The 18,047-nt window shown below is 41.1% G+C and overlaps 1 protein-coding gene and 1 long non-coding RNA gene across 2 annotated transcripts in view; one reads left to right on the forward strand and one right to left on the reverse strand.

Annotated features, from left to right (window-relative positions):
* NALF1 (NALCN channel auxiliary factor 1) overlaps nucleotides 1-18,047 on the forward strand; it is a 468,005-nt gene that overhangs the window by 244,005 nt on the left and 205,953 nt on the right. The window lies entirely within an intron of this gene.
* LOC127480714 (uncharacterized) lies at nucleotides 4,422-16,684 on the reverse strand. Its single transcript, XR_007908001.1, has 2 exons — nucleotides 16,413-16,684; nucleotides 4,422-4,845 (listed from the first exon to the last, which is right to left on the reverse strand). It is a non-coding gene; the product is annotated as an uncharacterized LOC127480714 (long non-coding RNA).

Raw genomic sequence — 18,047 nt, forward strand, 5'->3', positions numbered from 1 at the left:
TAATGATTTTTCTCAGTGAACTGTCAGAACATATGCAACTAGATTGTATTCCAATTTAATACTAAACTGTCCTAATTTATTATGTGAGGATCAACGAATATGTTTATTTTTGTATTTGCGTGTTTACTTGCACAGAATTAAAAGGAGAGATTCTCCAATTTTCCCTTTACTATATACCTACATCAAAATATAATGTCTTACTGTATTTTTCCCAGTTACACAGGTGTGTCTCACAAACCTACAAATTCACCTATTATAATTTCTCCTAAGAAGAACAAAAACATTTATTTATTTATTTATTTAAGTTATATTTGAGGAACTTCATAGTCTAGGTGACTTGACAACACCCAAGTTTTCTTCTCCTTTTTAGCTGTGGAAAGTAACTTGAAATGTCTTTGTGGTGTAATTTAATGTACTTTAAAGAGCGCATGATGAAATTGTGCCCCTAAATGTGGAAAAAGCCCTACACAGTAGGCAGTGAAGATATAGGAGGAAAGAATGTTCTCATGAGCATTACAGATGTTCATCACTGGCACTCAGAAAACCACAGCCAAGAATGGCTGCAGAACATCCATTTCTTTTATCTATAGATGGTATCTTATCTGAACTTTGCTCTTATCACTATATATTAGGAGTGAAATTTTCAATGCCTAGAAAGAGCCTTGGCTTTGCAACAATACCTACTGTCCATTGACAGAAGTGGAGATTTAGCTCAAACTTAGATGTGTAACACTTGAATGCCTAACTTAGGATGAGTGAAACCTAGTAGCATTTCTGCTTCTGCATCCTTCGTGATTCTGATGATCTGGGTTAGACAGCACAAGGGAAATATAAAAGGAACAATAATTCAAAGGACAAATACTGAAACCTGGATTAAAAGTCAAGTAGTTCAAATAATGTTTTCCTCTACTGGTCTATTTCCCAAACTACTAGATGCTGCTACAGTAACACTATATGATTGACTCTCAAGCTGTCTACTTGAATTCCTCACAAATAGATTCACAAAAGCATTTAGAGGGTGGAATTAAATTTTTAAAGATTTTTTTCCCCTATTTATTATAATTTAACCATGATATTGGACTATCAGGGTACAAAAGATATCTGACACTACAGAATTCCATTCCCAAGCTGAATATTCAATGCCAAGTCTTAGGAAAAAGAATAATTTCATAGCTGAATTTTAATCCTTGAAAAACTGGATTTACAATGGAAATTATGACACACCCTTAAGTATCACAGTACTAGTGGGTACCTATAATTATTGTATAAAGCATAAGAGCACTAGATTCATAACTGTGAGCAGTTTCATTAAAATGCCAGATCTTTCCAGATTTTTCCCATTTCACTATTTCAAAATTCTCAGTCTTCTCCACCAACACTTAAGGGAAAATATTATAATAATTGTAATAAAATTTAATCTTAATATCGATATTATTTTTATTTTTGTTCTTATTGCTGAAAGTTAAAAACTGTTATGTAATATGACTTAACAGGAAAATTTAAGAGAAATGAACAGGTAAGTTTCTGTCCTGTTTCTGGGCTCTTGTCAGTCACTGACGACCTGAAACTTGGGAACAGTTTTAGTCTTAAAGAAGGTTAGTCAACACTCATTCTCATTTTGTCCACTACCTACCAACCTCGCCTATGTATCTGTAAGAAGTAATTCCTTGAGAAGTATCTTATGACATATAGAAGCCTTTATTTATCAAATATTTTCTAGAGTTTTCTTCATGGAGTCCTAGCATATTTATATCTCAAAAATACTTATTTTCCAATCTGGAAATCTAAAATTCTAGTGAAGATTTATGTAGCAAGGTTACTATGAACTGTGAGGATCTTATTCTCTAAGATAATTTGCTCAAGCTGTTAGCAATAGCAAAGCAACTATATCCTTCAATTCAAATTAGATGAACTTGTAGATGCTGCATAAGTTAATGCAAAGTTCTGAGTGAGTACAGTTCACGTCAGTCATGCCATATATAAGAGATGATGTTCATAAGCAATCTTGCTTTTGTCTGTTTCTTGCTTAACCAGCCAACAGGCCACTTTGGTTCACATGCAAGGAATAAAAATATGCGGTTTGCTCTTAATTTTGGCTTAGTTTTTCAATTTTGCATGGTTCAATCTAGGTTTGCCTTAGGTAGGCTCAATGTACATTATGATACTGTAATTATCTAATTGTCTCATTGTTTAAAGCTAAAATTCTTTAGATTTTAAGGTAATACTGTAAATGTACTGAGGAAAAGGTAGGAAATAAGAGAGAGAGGGAGGGAAGGAGAAAGGGAGGATCGGAGGCCTCAAAGGATCTAATAAGTCTTGTATTAGTTCTATATTTTTCTTGGAAACCATTACTTATATACTCGTATATTTATACAACACCTTGCGTAGGTATTATCCAAGAGCTCCCCTATTCTCGTCTTGACCTACCTTTGGTCAAGTCACAGCTTTCAAGAGTGAATAATCTCCTCTCTTATTTTTGTGACCTTTTAGCTAAGTGTTTTCTTGCTAACTGGATCCTCTCAGCTCAGTTCAGACATTACCTTGGCTCTTATTCTGAAATGCATTAATGTCAGAGTTGTGCTGTGGTCTGTGTTAGTAACAGTCTCACTGGACTAGACCAATTCTCTCTCTGGGCCTTTGGAGGAAGCACATTTTTAGGAGCTTGAGATCCCCTTTAGGTGGTAGAGAGTGAAAAGGTAATCATTACAGCACATTACCATTGCTGTCCTTTGTGGTCTCTACGTTTTTTCTTTACTTCATTGTAGCATAACAGGGTCTTGCAAATAAGTTGTATGCCTTTGTGTTAAGATCCTTAGAGGTAGCTTTCTCTTTTTCTGCCATATGAACTGTTTATAGATGTCCAGTGAGCTGTTAATATAAAGATGCAAGCATCATGCAGTAAGTTAAACCAGTCAGATTTTTACTGAATGACTGTTGGGACTCTTGTATTCGATTCACCCCTGTTCTTCCAACTATAGTTGTAAATACTCTCTCAGATTTTGATTCAAATATTGCAAAGATGGTCACGTTATTGGTCCTTGACAAAAAGGTTTCTATAACCACAGATGAGAAAGTGGGAAAGTGGGAATAATTTCTGTGTGTTTGAGATGTGAGGGGCACTCAAAATTGTCCAAAAGCATTTTTGCCCTACAGTGATTATGCTAGTGTGGAAGACAACCATTAGCAAAATTAAACAGCAAGCAGAGGATTACAAAGAGATTTATGACACAGAAGAAGAAACCTTGCTAGAGGGATAACAAGCCCTGGGACACAGTGCTTTCTCACCAGAACAGGGGTCAGTGGGTGCAGTGTACAGTGCAGGGCAACACAAAGTCAGGGCACATACTTGTTCCGCAGAAGGGATATGCACAAAGGGGAACCACTCCTGGGGTGCGGGGAAGCTTCTGACTCCCAGAGATGGGGAAAACCGCACTGGGGTAGGGTGAGGTGGAACTTCTTGGGATGAGATATAAATGGTATTTAGAAATCTGAAAGTATACATGCAGATTTTGCATATGTCTAATACTGTGTGTTTTATTGTATTTCTGATACTGATCCTGATCATAGTGTTTGCTGATTAATTACAAGTCATTAGTAAATCAACAAATTGCTTTGATCCTGATTTGATTTAAAGTATGACTTGATCAGTTTTCCCCAGGGTAAGCATCTAACCCATTAAAAAACTAGCAGTGCTGCTTCAGGCTGATGATCAAGCTAGGTTAGTGAGAGGGCTTACTGAATCATCTATGGGAAAAGAAGAAAGAAAATAAATTATTGTTGTGATGATGAAATAGGTTGTAGTTCCAAATAGGTTATAATTCTAATTCAGTGACAAAAATTGAATATTTTTGTAATTATATTCCACAAAAGAGAGTTCATGCAGCAGCAGTTCTTTCTTTCAAGAAATTTTATATATTTCTTGTAAGCAAATTACAGTTAAAACTCTAGACCTATAAAAATTTTACGTATAAATTTAAGGCAAAGTGCTTTCCCAGCCTCTTTAAGCAGAGTTTCTTAACCTCGGTTTTTACAAATGTAAGTTTGGTATAAATCTGCTATTTCATTCTCTATGGACCATTTCAATGATTAATCATAGGAAAAAGACTACCTTCACTTCAGAAAAAAATATTCCCCATTTATAAGAGATCTGGAGTACTCTGGGTTTGACTTAATAAAATGTTATAGCTCAAATAGTGTAATAATATATCATGAAGATGAAGTACAGATAACTATCCATAATATTCTCTGTAGTAGCATTTTTATTGTTTATGTTGTTTTGCAGTTTTTATTAAAGCTCCCGAAGAGTTTTGGTTTTAAATGTTATTTGATGTACCATCCTGAAAAAGCCAACATAATAAAGAGAGATTGTGCTGGTTTAAAAGTTAACCAGCAGGGGGAATGAACCCAACTCAAAGGAGAGATTATAAGTCAGAATAACAATTTATTAAAATAATACAGTAAGTACAATAATACAAACAAACAATTGGTCTCAACCCACAAAAACCCAAATGTGTAACCCAGTACCCTGGGGCCTGAACAAAGTGGTGTTCCTTGGGCCCTGTTTGAGTCCAAAGTAAAGGGAGAGGGGAAGAACCTGCTGGTGGGAGAGCTGCTGCAGTCTGGCCAGAACTGGTGATCGCAGTCCAGTGGTGGTCTAAGTCTGGTTGAGAGCGATGAGATGCAGCCGTCCTCTGGATCCCACGAGTGGGTTGAAAAATGTTCCAAAACTCCAAGATTATATATCCTCCAGTTCAGGCAGGAATGCTTGGTACTCTCCTCAGGGCGGGGAGTTCACAAAGGGTGTGAGGACAGAAACATCCTCCTATCTCACAGGCCTCTTAACACCTAGTTTATAGCCTGAGGAGTCAGGCTCTATGGGCAGAAGGTGCGAATAGTCTATTGACAACAATAGTCTAGTTTCTGGGAAATGACATGGAAGGCTATAGAATACAGTTTTGGGTTACACCCACCATGATGAACTGATCTCAGCTGTCCTAACTAGGACAGAGATGTTTCAGGATTTGTGGAAAAAAATATTTGTATAGTTAAATAAAAATGAAGATATGTAAGATGGCAGAGTTTGTGGAAAACATAAAAATTTATGGTGGTCATTTCCAGTTTTAGGGAACCAGAGTCTTTAAGAAAATGTTTACACGTGTCCCTTTGGTGTCTGTTACACACATTTCTCTTACAAGTGAATATTGCTTTTTGGATACCATACCTGCAGCAGAGCAACGTATATCTCAAAATAATTTTTTTCCCCTCATACTTGGCTCAATAAAGTGTTAAAATTTGGTCAGACAGTAATAGTGTCTTTTTTAATGGGAATTGATTAGACTACAACTTACCATTTCTGTCCACTGACTATGTAATATAGCCTATAATACACTATATTTATACTTCCTTAATTGTGAAAATGCACACACTGAGAGAAAGAGACATGTCAAGAAAAAAAATTCACAGGCTCCCAATATATATATATTTCAAGAAAAGGACTAGAAAGTTGATCATCACTTCACTAGGGAAATGTCAGGTTAGATTTTATGTTACATTTTCTAAAGTATGCGGATCTATTTATGTTTACATGTCACAAAAAAAATTAGTCAAATTATGTCCGTGTATGAAATTTTGTTTGTTGTATCAATGGAAAAAAAGACTTTACAGAAACTTATAGCTAAAAAATTCATGTTCTTTGATAAGAACTGTTGGTGTTACTCTAGCAGAAAAGGCATATTGAATAAGGCATATTGAGATAGAAAGGTCAGTATCACTTCAACGAACAATGAAACAGGTGAGTGCAGATACAGCTGAAAGTTTACTCATGGTAAGAAGTGCTATAGACATAAAGATTTAACAGCAAAAAGTGACTAACTTCATCTTTCCACTGCTTGTAAACAACACTATAATGTTTTTACCTCCTGTCTTTCCAGCACACATTCAGTTTATTATATAAAATGCATATAAGCAGTGGTGAAAACTGACTGGAAAAGGGAGACTCAGAGAAATTACAAGAAGTCTGTAGAGAAGTATATTACTTCAAGTACTACAGTGAGAAGTATAGAGAAGTATATTACTTCAAATAGGGAAGTATATTACTTCAAGTAGTACAGTGCAGCATGCTGGATTAGTGTCACTTGCTCCAGGGTTGTAAGAGTTCATAAAATCAAGCCAGGCTATAGATCCTCTATAACATTTATTTTTCTTTGCCATGGGCAGTAGATTTTATGTTACTTAATATGAACTAATAAATTAGCAGTCCAAGACCAAGTTATCAATACCTATTGAATGTGTTTCCATGATGTAACAGGACAGGTCAGCAGACACTGTGCCACCAGCCTCTGACTTCAAGTTGGGTTTTGTCTACTAGGATGCAAAAACTCTGTGTTTGTGCTGCTCACTGCTGCTCCTCTTCTTTTGAAGCAAACTTTAAACATGGCCATGGTACAAATCTTCTCAGCCCACACAGGGATGTGACAGCTACTTACCAAACCGAGTGGCATTACACAGCAACCCAGGAAACACATTTTCAAGTGATCTTGTTAGATATCTTTATTGTAGACTGCCATTCCACAAGTAGAAAGCTGGTCTGGCCACCAAGACCAAAGGTCTGGGGGCGCCCCACCACTCTGAACCTTACACAGGCCTTTGTGCCAAGATAAAATGAGTCCAAAAGGACTTAAAATCTCACCCTTCTGGTGAGGCAGCATCTGCTACTCATTTCTTACAGATGTTGTAGGTGTCAGGTTAGGATTTCTACATACTGTGAAACTAAAGAACATGAAATGGGAAGGCAGTGAGTGGGCTTAGCGTGCTTCCTCTCTCCCTGAAACACATGCCCTAATTACTGGGTTTCTGGAAATTTAGATATGGTTTGGAATGGTTTCCTTTAACCAAGAAATTTCGTCTTGGACTTGGGTCATCAAGAAACTGCTGAATATATTCCCATACAAAATATCTGAGAATATAAGTGTACCATTAATGTAAACAATCTCAGACAGCAAAGTTAATATTTCTGACCATAAGGAGCACTGATTTCTGACAAGTAACAGCAATTTTTATTGCATTATGTCTAGAAGAGGTCATATCAAATGCATCTCCCAACAGGAGAGAGAGAATTGTGCAGCAAATTGCCTTGCTAACAGATCTTTGATTGCATGCAAATATACTCGAGGACATACCTATAAAAGTATATCTTAAATCATAGTCAGTGGAAAAATAAAGTTGTTCAGTATGCACTAAAAGCCTGCAACGGTCCTAGAAGGTATTTTGCATGCATTTTCATCCTCTAGGCTTTTAATGAACTTAAATACAATAAGCTTAGAAATTTTCATACTACTTTACTAAATTTGTAGCATGCCTGTATTTCTTAAAGTACTTTGTGAAGATTTACACATGTTTAGATGAATCAAGTCTTACTGTGGTTCCCAAGGAAATGAGGCCTGGGCCAATTTGCTTTCATTATCTCTGACATTCCTCCTTCCTTAATTTTAGAACCTACTGCCAAATCCACTTGCCATTTTAGGCAAATCCAATAAAACTGTCTTAAAGGTAGTATGTTACAAAAGTATTGTGCAAATTGGATGAATGAGAGGGGAGCATTCCCACTGAATACCTTGGATGGAAAGATGGAAGGTAAGCTCGTCTGTTCCCCAACCGCAAACCAGTTAGTATGTGCTTCCAGAGCCATTGGAGACACTGCTGCTGGTCTAGTTCTTGTTAGGGTTTAAAAAAAGGAGGTGTGTACACTGGGGTATGTTTTAGAGGACATGGAGAAAGCTGAAGCAGGAGTATATGAAAGGACTACCAACTTTGTGGACCAAAAGCTATTGGGATGGAAAAGAGCATGGAGTTATTGTGGTGATGTGACTTAAAGGTTATTGGATATAAATCCAAGAGAAAAGAAGCTTCATTAGTTCATGTGCATGGAAAACACATTGTTTTTATATATTCAGTGTAATAAATTACTAAGAGTTCCAGTGATATATCACACTTAGAAAGAGACATCGGTTTGCTTAAATTAAATTCGATTAATGCTTTTGTTGGCTATAGAATGTATTGGTTGGTAATGTTAGAAGAGGAAATGCCTCAGAAATATAATTTATTAAGAAATATTATTATGTAAAATTCGGCTGGTGGCAGATATTATATTATTGTACTTATATATCTGAACAAATTAAGAAACAGGTTTAAATAGATTTACCTCATTCAGTCCTGCTTTTGGGCTCACATAGTAACCAGGTGGAGAGCACTGCATGCCAAGTTAAGACTTGATCTGCAGTAGCCTTAAAATATGAGGAGGAATGTTTTGTAGTTTCTGTATTGTAGCTATGTGAAATAGAACTCAAAACCCTAATGGTCTTCATTTGCAATATTGGACTTTGTTGACCAAGAGCCTGTCAGCAGTTAGTGCTCTACATCCTGAAACTATTTTCAGTGTCCTCCATGACACAAACTTCACTTTTATCTATTATATATGAGCTAAGCCAAAAAAAGTAACCCACATTGTTCCAAACACTGGCATATGAGCTGGCCAAGCTATATGGCAGACTATATTCAGCTACACGAAATGTAGAAAATATGTGGCCCTTCCAGGTCTCCACATTAGCCTTGCATCACAGCTTTAGTTGCAGAGTATAGGAGAGGAAAGCCCAGTTGGAGAACAAAATAAATGGTTTCTTCTTCAAGTATCAATACAGTCTCCTATAGTACTGATTCAGGGTCATTTAATCCATCTAATGGCAGTGATAGTCTTCCATGAGTTAATACACAATTGAACAATAAAAATGAAAAGCCATGTGTAATTCTAGTTTAATCTAAACCACATTACTCAGATGAAGGTGTTGTAGTCTGATGTACTGTGATGCTGTGGGCCACCCTAATCATTAATCATTAACCATGATCCTGGATTCTTCCAATTTGTGAACAGCAGTGTATGCATTTTCTTTGCTTCTCAGTATTTTGGGGGTGTATTTAATGTTTCTGCAGCAGTTTAGCTGGACTGGAATTAACTTTTAGGTGTTATGCAAGAGAAATGTAGAAATCTAGAGTGTTATAATCTATTTTTATATATTTCTTTATTTTGTAATACTTGGGTATATGAAAGTTTTCAACACATAAATGTATGCCATCATCTGCACAGATGGGTATTCTCTTATGGATGTGTAATTGTTTGCTGTTAAATTTCCTTTTAGGTGGTAAGTAGGGTGATGTTTCATAATTTTTTTTTCACCCCCAGGCTCATTTTCTGGCACTGCTCCAGAGAAATTAAAGATAATACCCTTGGCCTGTGTATCTATTTCCCTTTGAGTTTGGTTGAGTTTTATTTCGAATTCAGTGGGTAAAATTAATGAAAAACACTGGGGAAAAAGTTTGGGGTTTTCTGGTTGGTTTCTTTTCAGGTTAGAAAGGTAATACTTGGCTGGAATTTTTTTTCAGCCAAAATGCAATCAGATGCTCCTTTCAACTCTCATACAGAGGTGGAATGTGGTCGGGAAACACTAATACATACCTGACTCCTGACAATCGGGAAGCACCAGTTCTTTGAAACAGAGACACTGCATTTTTCCCCTCTGTTACAGGAACTGCACATAACCTAATACACACAATAAATCCTTGAAAAAGGACATTCTTTTTTAATCTGGAAATTTTTTGTTTCCTCTATTAAAGAAAAAAGCAGTTAACTTAGAGAAAAAGCACAGTAAATATGATTTAAAAATTCCATTTACAGTATTCTATATGCCAAGTACTTTTTCTTAAAAATCAGAGTAAAAAGGTCTGGAAAAAGAAATTTTACCAAAATGCATGCTTATTATAGGTACGTGTGTGCTGGTTTAAAAGTTAACCAGCAGGGGGAATGAACCCAACTCAAAGGAGAGATTATAAGTCAGAATAACAATTTATTAAAATAATACAGTAAGTACAATAATACAAACAAACAATTGGTCTCAACCCACAAAAACCCAAATGTGTAACCCAGTACCCTGGGGCCTGAACAAAGTGGTGTTCCTTGGGCCCTGTTTGAGTCCAAAGTAAAGGGAGAGGGGAAGAACCTGCTGGTGGGAGAGCTGCTGCAGTCTGGCCAGAACTGGTGATCGCAGTCCAGTGGTGGTCTAAGTCTGGTTGAGAGCGATGAGATGCAGCCGTCCTCTGGATCCCACGAGTGGGTTGAAAAATGTTCCAAAACTCCAAGATTATATATCCTCCAGTTCAGGCAGGAATGCTTGGTACTCCCCTCAGGGCGGGGAGTTCACAAAGGGTGTGAGGACAGAAACATCCTCCTATCTCACAGGCCTCTTAACACCTAGTTTATAGCCTGAGGAGTCAGGCTCTATGGGCAGAGGGTGCGAATAGTCTATTGACAACAATAGTCTAGTTTCTGGGAAATGACATGGAAGGCTATAGAATACAGTTTTGGGTTACACCCACCATGCTCTATGGGCAGAGGGTGCGAATAGTCTATTGACAACAATAGTCTAGTTTCTGGGAAATGACATGGAAGGCTATAGAATACAGTTTTGGGTTACACCCACCATGATGAACTGATCTCAGCTGTCCTAACTAGGACATTATCCACCCCTTATTCTATGCCATCCATGTCATGCCCAAATTAACCCCCTTTAAAAAACTATATCCCTTTAAAACTATATACATCTATCTATCTATCTATCTATATATATATATATATACAATGAAACATTACAGACCATTCTCACTCAAAATTAAGTCCCCTTGTGGTACACAACGTGTCTCCCCATCTTTTTGCATTACCCACCACGTGAAACCAGGTCCCTGAGCAAAAACAATCCCTCGGATGGGTTTGCCTTTGCTTGAGGTGGGACTAATCCAAACAGTCTTCCCTAACATTCCTCTCATATGTACCACGGGGACTTTATCTCCATCTACAGTATGCAAAAGTTCTGATTGGGCAGGGCCAGCTCGATTGATGGAACCTCGGGTGTTGACCAACCAGGTGGCCTTTGCTAAATGCAGCTCCCAGTGTTTGAGAGTCTCCCCACACAGTGCCTTCAGAGTGGTTTTCAGCAGCCCGTTGCACCGCTCAACTTTTCCAGCAGCTGGTGCATGGTAGGGGATATGATACACCCACTCAATGCCGTGCTCTTTGGCCCAGGTGTCTACAAGGCCATTCTTGAAATGGGTCCCATTATCAGACTCAATTCTCTCCGGGGTGCCGTGTCGCCACAGGACTTGTTTTTCAAGGCCCAGGATGGTATTCCGGGCAGTGGCATGAGGCACGGGGTATGTCTCCAACCATCCAGTGCTTCCTTCTACCATGGTCAGTACGTAGTGCTTGCCTTGGCGGGTTTTGGGGAGCGTGATGTAGTCAACTTGCCAGGCTTCCCCATACCTGTACTTTGACCACCGTCCACCATACCATAGAGGCTTCACCCGCTTGGCCTGCTTGATGGCAGCACATGTCTCACAGTCATGGATGACCTGTGAGACAATGTCCTTGGTTAAGTCCACCCCTCGGTCACGAGCCCATCTGTATGTTGCATCTCTCCCCTGGTGACCGGAGGCGTCATGGGCCCATCGAGCCAGAAATAATTCTCCTTTGTGCTGCCAATCCAGATCTACCTGAGAGACTTTAATCCTGGCAGCTCGGTCCGCCTGCTCGTTGTTATGATGCTCCTCATTAGCCCGTTTCTTGCCTACATGAGCGTCTACGTGACGGACCTTCACACTCAGCTTCTCTACCCGACCAGCGATGTCCTGCCACATCTCCGCCGCCCAGATGGGTTTCCCTTGGCGCTGCCAGTTGGCCTTTTTCCATCTTTCCAGCCATCCCCACAGAGCATTGGCCACCATCCATGAGTCAGTGTAGAGATAGAGTCTTGGCCACTTCTCTCGTTCAGCTATATCCAAAGCCAACTGAACGGCTTTAAGCTCTGCAAACTGACTTGACCCACCTTGTCCTTCAGTCGCTTCTGCAACTCGCCGTGTGGGACTCCATACAGCTGCCTTCCATTTTCGGTTTGTCCCTACAATGCGGCAGGAGCCATCCGTGAAGAGCACATATCGCCTTTCATCTGCGGGTAGCTTGTCATATGGTGGGGCCTCCTCAACCCGTGTCACCTTCTCCTCCTCTTCTTCAGAGGATAGTCCGAAACTCTCACCTTCGGGCCAATTGGTGATAATTTCCAGAATCCCAGGGCGATTAGGATTCCCTATCCGGGTTCGCTGCGTGATCAGAGCCATCCACTTACTCCATGTGGCATCGGTGGCATGATGTGTGGAAGGAACTCTTCCCTTGAACATCCAGCCCAGCACTGGTAGTCGGGGTGCCAGGAGGAGCTGCGCTTCGGTGCCGATTACTTCTGAGGCAGCTCGAACTCCTTCGTAGGCAGCCAGGATCTCTTTCTCAGTTGGTGTATAGCTGGCTTCAGATCCTTTGTATCCCCGACTCCAGAATCCCAGCGGTCGTCCTCGGGTCTCCCCAGGCACTTTCTGCCAGAGGCTCCAAGAAGGGCCATTCTCCCCGGCTGCGGTGTAGAGCACGTTCTTCACGTCCTGTCCTGTCCTTACTGGCCCAAGGGCTACCGCATGGGCAATCTCCTGTTTAATTTGTTCAAAGGCTTGTTGTTGTTCGGGGCCCCACTGGAAATCATTTTTCTTCCGTGTCACAAGGTAGAGAGGGCTTACAATCTGACTATACTCGGGGATATGCATCCTCCAAAAGCCCACAGCGCCTAGGAAAGCCTGTGTTTCCTTCTTGCTGGTTGGTGGGGACATGGCTGCTATTTTGTTAATCACCTCCATTGGAATTAGGCGGCGTCCATCTTGCCACTTCACTCCTAGGAACTGAATTTCCTGAGCAGGTCCCTTGACCTTACTCCGTTTAATGGCAAAACCGGCTCTTAGGAGAATCTGGATTATCTTCTCTCCTTTCTCGAAGACTTCGCCCGCTGTGTTCCCCCATACAATGATGTTATCAATGTACTGTAGGTGCTCTGGAGCCTCACCCTTTTCCAGTGCAGTCTGGATCAGTCCATGGCAAATGCTGGGACTGTGTTTCCACCCCTGAGGCAGTCGATTCCAGGTGTACTGCACACCTCTCCAAGTGAAAGCAAATTGTGGCCTGCACTCCGCTGCCAAAGGAATGGAGAAAAAGGCATTGGCTATGTCAATGGTGGCATACCACTTGGCTTCCTTGGACTCCAGCTCGTACTGGAGCTCCAGCATGTCCGGCACAGCAGCACTCAGGGGTGGTGTGACTTCATTGAGTCCACGGTAATCCACCGTCAGCCTCCACTCTCCGCTGGACTTACGCACTGGCCATATAGGGCTATTAAAGGGTGAGCGAGTCTTGCTGACCACCCCCTGGGTCTCCAGTTCACGGATCATCTTTTGTATAGGGGTCACAGAGTCTCGGTCGGTGCGGTATTGCCGACGGTGCACTGTTGCTGTGGCTATCGGTACCAATTGTTCTTCAACCTTCAGCAGTCCCACAGCAGAGGGGTCCTCTGAGAGACCAGGCAAGGTGTTCAACTGTCTGATTTCCTCCGTCTCCACAGCAGCTATGCCAAAAGCCCAACGAAGTCCTTTTGGGTCTTTGAAATACCCACTCCTCAGGTAATCTATGCCAAGGATACACGGGGCCTCTGGACCAGTCACGATGGGGTGTCTGTGCCATTCCTTCCCAGTCAGGCTCACTTCAGCTTCCAGTACAGTCAGCTGTTGGGATCCCCCTGTCACCCCAGAAATGGAGATGGATTCTGCCCCTACGTATCTTGATGGCATTAATGTACATTGTGCGCCAGTGTCCACTAAAGCCTTATATCTTTGTGGCTCTGATGTGCCAGGCCACCGAATCCACACAGTCCAATAGACTCGATTGTCCCTCTCCTCTACCTGGCTAGAGGCAGGGCACCCCTAGTCCTGGTCATGGTACTCATTGTGCTCTTCTTGTGGGTATGACCTGGAGGTCCCTTCAAGAGGATCATTCCTGTACCGTCTGGAGTCTTGCCCACGAGAGACTGGAGCAACGTTTACCCTTGAAGAGTTCTTTATGGTATTTGTTCCTCTTTTCAGTTCACGTACCCGGGCTGCTAAGGAAGAGGTGGGTTTCCCATCCCACTTCCTCATATCTTCTCCATGCTCACGGAGGTAAAACCATAGATCGCTACGTGGAGTGTACCTTCTCTCCTTAGCTGGGGGACGCTGGCTCCTGATAGCAGAGACTCTTGTTCGTCCTGGCGAGATATGGAAAATCCCTTCCTTAATTTCTTCTCTTAGCTTCTGGTGTCCCTCTTCAATTTTCTCTTCTAGGCTTCGGACGTGTTCAGCCAGTTTGGTTTCCACAGATGAGACGTGGGCTCGTAATGGGGCGGTGACAGTGTCTTCATAAATCCTGAGTTTGCTAACCAATGCTCCCACCTTGTCCTCTCCCTCCCTCCATTGCAGCGTTGCTAAGTAGCGGGAATACATTTCTGGCCCGAGTCGTGCAAACTTTAACCACATTTGGGAGGTGCACTGTACGCCATCTGGACTCTTAGGGAATCTTTCATCCTCTGAAAAGATTATCTCCAGTACAGCTAACTCCCTTAAGCACCGGATACCTTGTTCCATCGTGTTCCACTGTCCTTGCTGTACGTGGAGGTCCTCCTTGCAAAGGTATCTCTCCCTCACACTGGACAACAGTCGCTGCCAGAGGCTGAGAGTTTCCTGCCTCCTTCCAATCCCCTGATCAATGACTACATCTCGAGACAGGGATCCCAGCTGTCTGGCTTCACTCCCATCTAGGATCGTATCGTTAGCTGCGGCATCCCAGATTCGGAGCAGCCAGGTCAGAATGGACTCGTTCGCCTGTCGTGTGAACTCTCTCCGGAGCTCACGTAGCTCACCCAGGGATAGGGACCGAGTGATTATTTCTGGCTCTGTCTCCTCCGGTGGATGTGAAGGTCCCGCCTCTTCGTCATCATTTGCTATGCGAACTGATTTAGTCTTTGATTTCCTTTTCTGGACAGGGGCGACTGCTATTGGTTTTGCTTGTTCTTCTGGCTCCTCGATGGTTTGTGTGGACACGGTGCTGGTTGGTTCATTTCTTTCTCCCTCTGACTCAGCTGTGGTTTGGGTGGACGTGGTGTCTGCGGATTTGGTCCTTCTCTCCTCGCCCTGACAGTGCTGTATCATGTCAAGCAGTGCCCGGTAGGCAGTGGCCAGGGCCCAGCAGGTTGCTGTGAGCTGGCCATCTCTGGAGCTGCCAGAGCATTTTTCCTTCACCAGTCTTATCATGCTAACAGGATCCTGCAGTTGTTCAGGGGTGAATTTCCAGATCATTGGAGGAGAAAACTTTTCCAAATACTGGCTGATGTCCTCCCACTTCCCGTGCCACTCAGCATTATCTGCTCCCAGGGCAGGTGTCCAAACAACCTCCCTAAAAGGCACTTTTCTGACCCTAAACATGGTGTACACAGTACAGAGCAGACAGAGCAACACTAACAATAACATTATGCTGTCCTTAACATCAAAAGGGAACTCAATATTTTCAAAAACTGTTGTAGCAGGTCTGAAGGGGAAGAAGGAGGTGAGAGGCTGGAAACCATCCACCCCTGTTCCCCCAAAAAGCTGGGTACGATTTTTAATGAGGCCCCAGAAGTAGCAACCCAAACCAGGACAGGCAAACAGGACTGAATACACATTTACAATGAAACTCATTGCTTCTGATGTTAGAATGACATAAACATAATATACTAATAAAGCAATCTGGATCCCTCTCCCTGGTCTTAAAGAGAGCATCAAAACAGGCAAATAATACGCCATCTGTGGAAATATGAACAGGCTCAAATACAACATCCATGTGAGTGCATCAAACAACATGGTGATCAGGGAGTTTCTATATTCAAATAGACAAATGCTTCAAATGAAATTGTGATTCTGACTTCTCTCTCTCTGCCCGACGTTTGGGCGCCAAAATGTGCTGGTTTAAAAGTTAACCAGCAGGGGGAATGAACCCAACTCAAAGGAGAGATTATAAGTCAGAATAACAATTTGTTAAAATAATACAGTAAGTACAATAATACAAACAAACAATTGGTCTCAACCCACAAAAACCCAAATGTGTAACCCAGTACCCTGGGGCCTGAACAAAGTGGTGTTCCTTGGGCCCTGTTTGAGTCCAAAGTAAAGGGAGAGGGGAAGAACCTGCTGGTGGGAGAGCTGCTGCAGTCTGGCCAGAACTGGTGATCGCAGTCCAGTGGTGGTCTAAGTCTGGTTGAGAGCGATGAGATGCAGCCGTCCTCTGGATCCCACGAGTGGGTTGAAAAATGTTCCAAAACTCCAAGATTATATATCCTCCAGTTCAGGCAGGAATGCTTGGTACTCCCCTCAGGGCGGGGAGTTCACAAAGGGTGTGAGGACAGAAACATCCTTCTATCTCACAGGCCTCTTAACACCTAGTTTATAGCCTGAGGAGTCAGGCTCTATGGGCAGAGGGTGCGAATAGTCTATTGACAACAATAGTCTAGTTTCTGGGAAATGACATGGAAGGCTATAGAATACAGTTTTGGGTTACACCCACCATGCTCTATGGGCAGAGGGTGCGAATAGTCTATTGACAACAATAGTCTAGTTTCTGGGAAATGACATGGAAGGCTATAGAATACAGTTTTGGGTTACACCCACCATGATGAACTGATCTCAGCTGTCCTAACTAGGACAACGTGATACTAAAAAATAAAAAAATTCCAAGCTATCCAATGAAAATGTCTTCAATTTTATGAAACACCATGAGATATTTTGTATGACTTTTTATGCTCTATGCCACAAAGAGCATTCATTGAGTTGTATTATTCTTTTTCTAAAGGCTAAAACAAAGCACTTGAAAAGTAAGTTCTCCTTCTCTGTCCTAACTTTACCTCCTTTACAAGAGAAAGGCTCTTCATTTCATTGCAGGGGAAAAAAAAGAAAAGCTCTTAATTCAGTGAAATAGAAAACAAGCAAACATGAACTCAGGTTCTTACCTTCACTGTAGGCTTAAAACCTATTCAATCCTTTGAATAAATGTTTCATTTGTTACTAAGACCATAAATTAGAGTTACTTGCAGATGTTCTACCACATACGACCCAAAAGCTCTTCAAGGGCATTTTGTCTTCTGGTGTGCCCAAATTCTGAATGCACCCACCCTGTTTAAAGTAGATTAATTGGCTTAAAAAATCCTACAAAAAAGATACATTATTAGGGTTTTTTTTCAGGTTTCAGATGCATGATTCAAGCACTTCTCCTTTGATTATAAAATAATTCAGCTAGTGAATTAGAAGGGAATAATGAAATGCCACTATACCAGTGAGACAAAGGAAAAAGGGATCAATCAAAATAGGACCTTTAATAACTATGAAATAGATTTAGCTCTTAAATTACTGAGGGAAAATTGCTGATTTCAGAGTAATCTTTATTCCAGATTTCCCAACATATATATTTGATCAACTTACCAAATTTGAAAATCTCCAATAGTATCTTGAAGGAAATCCTAGACCAACAAACATCAGCTTCAAATTAGGAAAATGAAAGCGTGTGTGAGCTTGGAGGCAAATTTAAAATTCATTTGATGAGCATTGCATGAAAATGTTGAATCTACAAATCAAATGGATGTAGAATCACTGTGCATTTATTTAGATACATTTAAAAAATTTAAAAAATTAAAGCTCTATACATAATAAATTTTAATGTTATCACAGAAATAATCTCTTCATATTTCTGAAGTGTTTAGTTGGGTCAAAACACTGATGTATTTTTTTAATAACAAAGAAACAGAAAGAAACACATGTCTTTTAAATTCAGGGTTCCCTTTCGGTTAAGCCACTTGTCTAAATTTAACAAGATTACAACTTCGAAATTAAGAGTCTGCAGATGAAAAGTGTGGAAAATTTAACAAATCTGAATAAACAATAATGGTGCAACCGAAACTTTCAAAAGAAACAAAACAAAGTCCTAATTCCCCAGGGGAGAAAGAAGCTTATGGAAGACTAGGGGGGCTGAGGGCAAAACTATCCCCGGCAGCTCAACAGCTGCTCGCAGCCATGTGAGCGGC

This window comes from Manacus candei, unplaced genomic scaffold, assembly GCF_025592945.1.
Source record: "Manacus candei isolate 608988 ecotype Guabito, Panama unplaced genomic scaffold, ASM2559294v1 h1tg000075l, whole genome shotgun sequence".
Lineage (NCBI taxonomy): Eukaryota > Metazoa > Chordata > Aves > Passeriformes > Pipridae > Manacus > Manacus candei.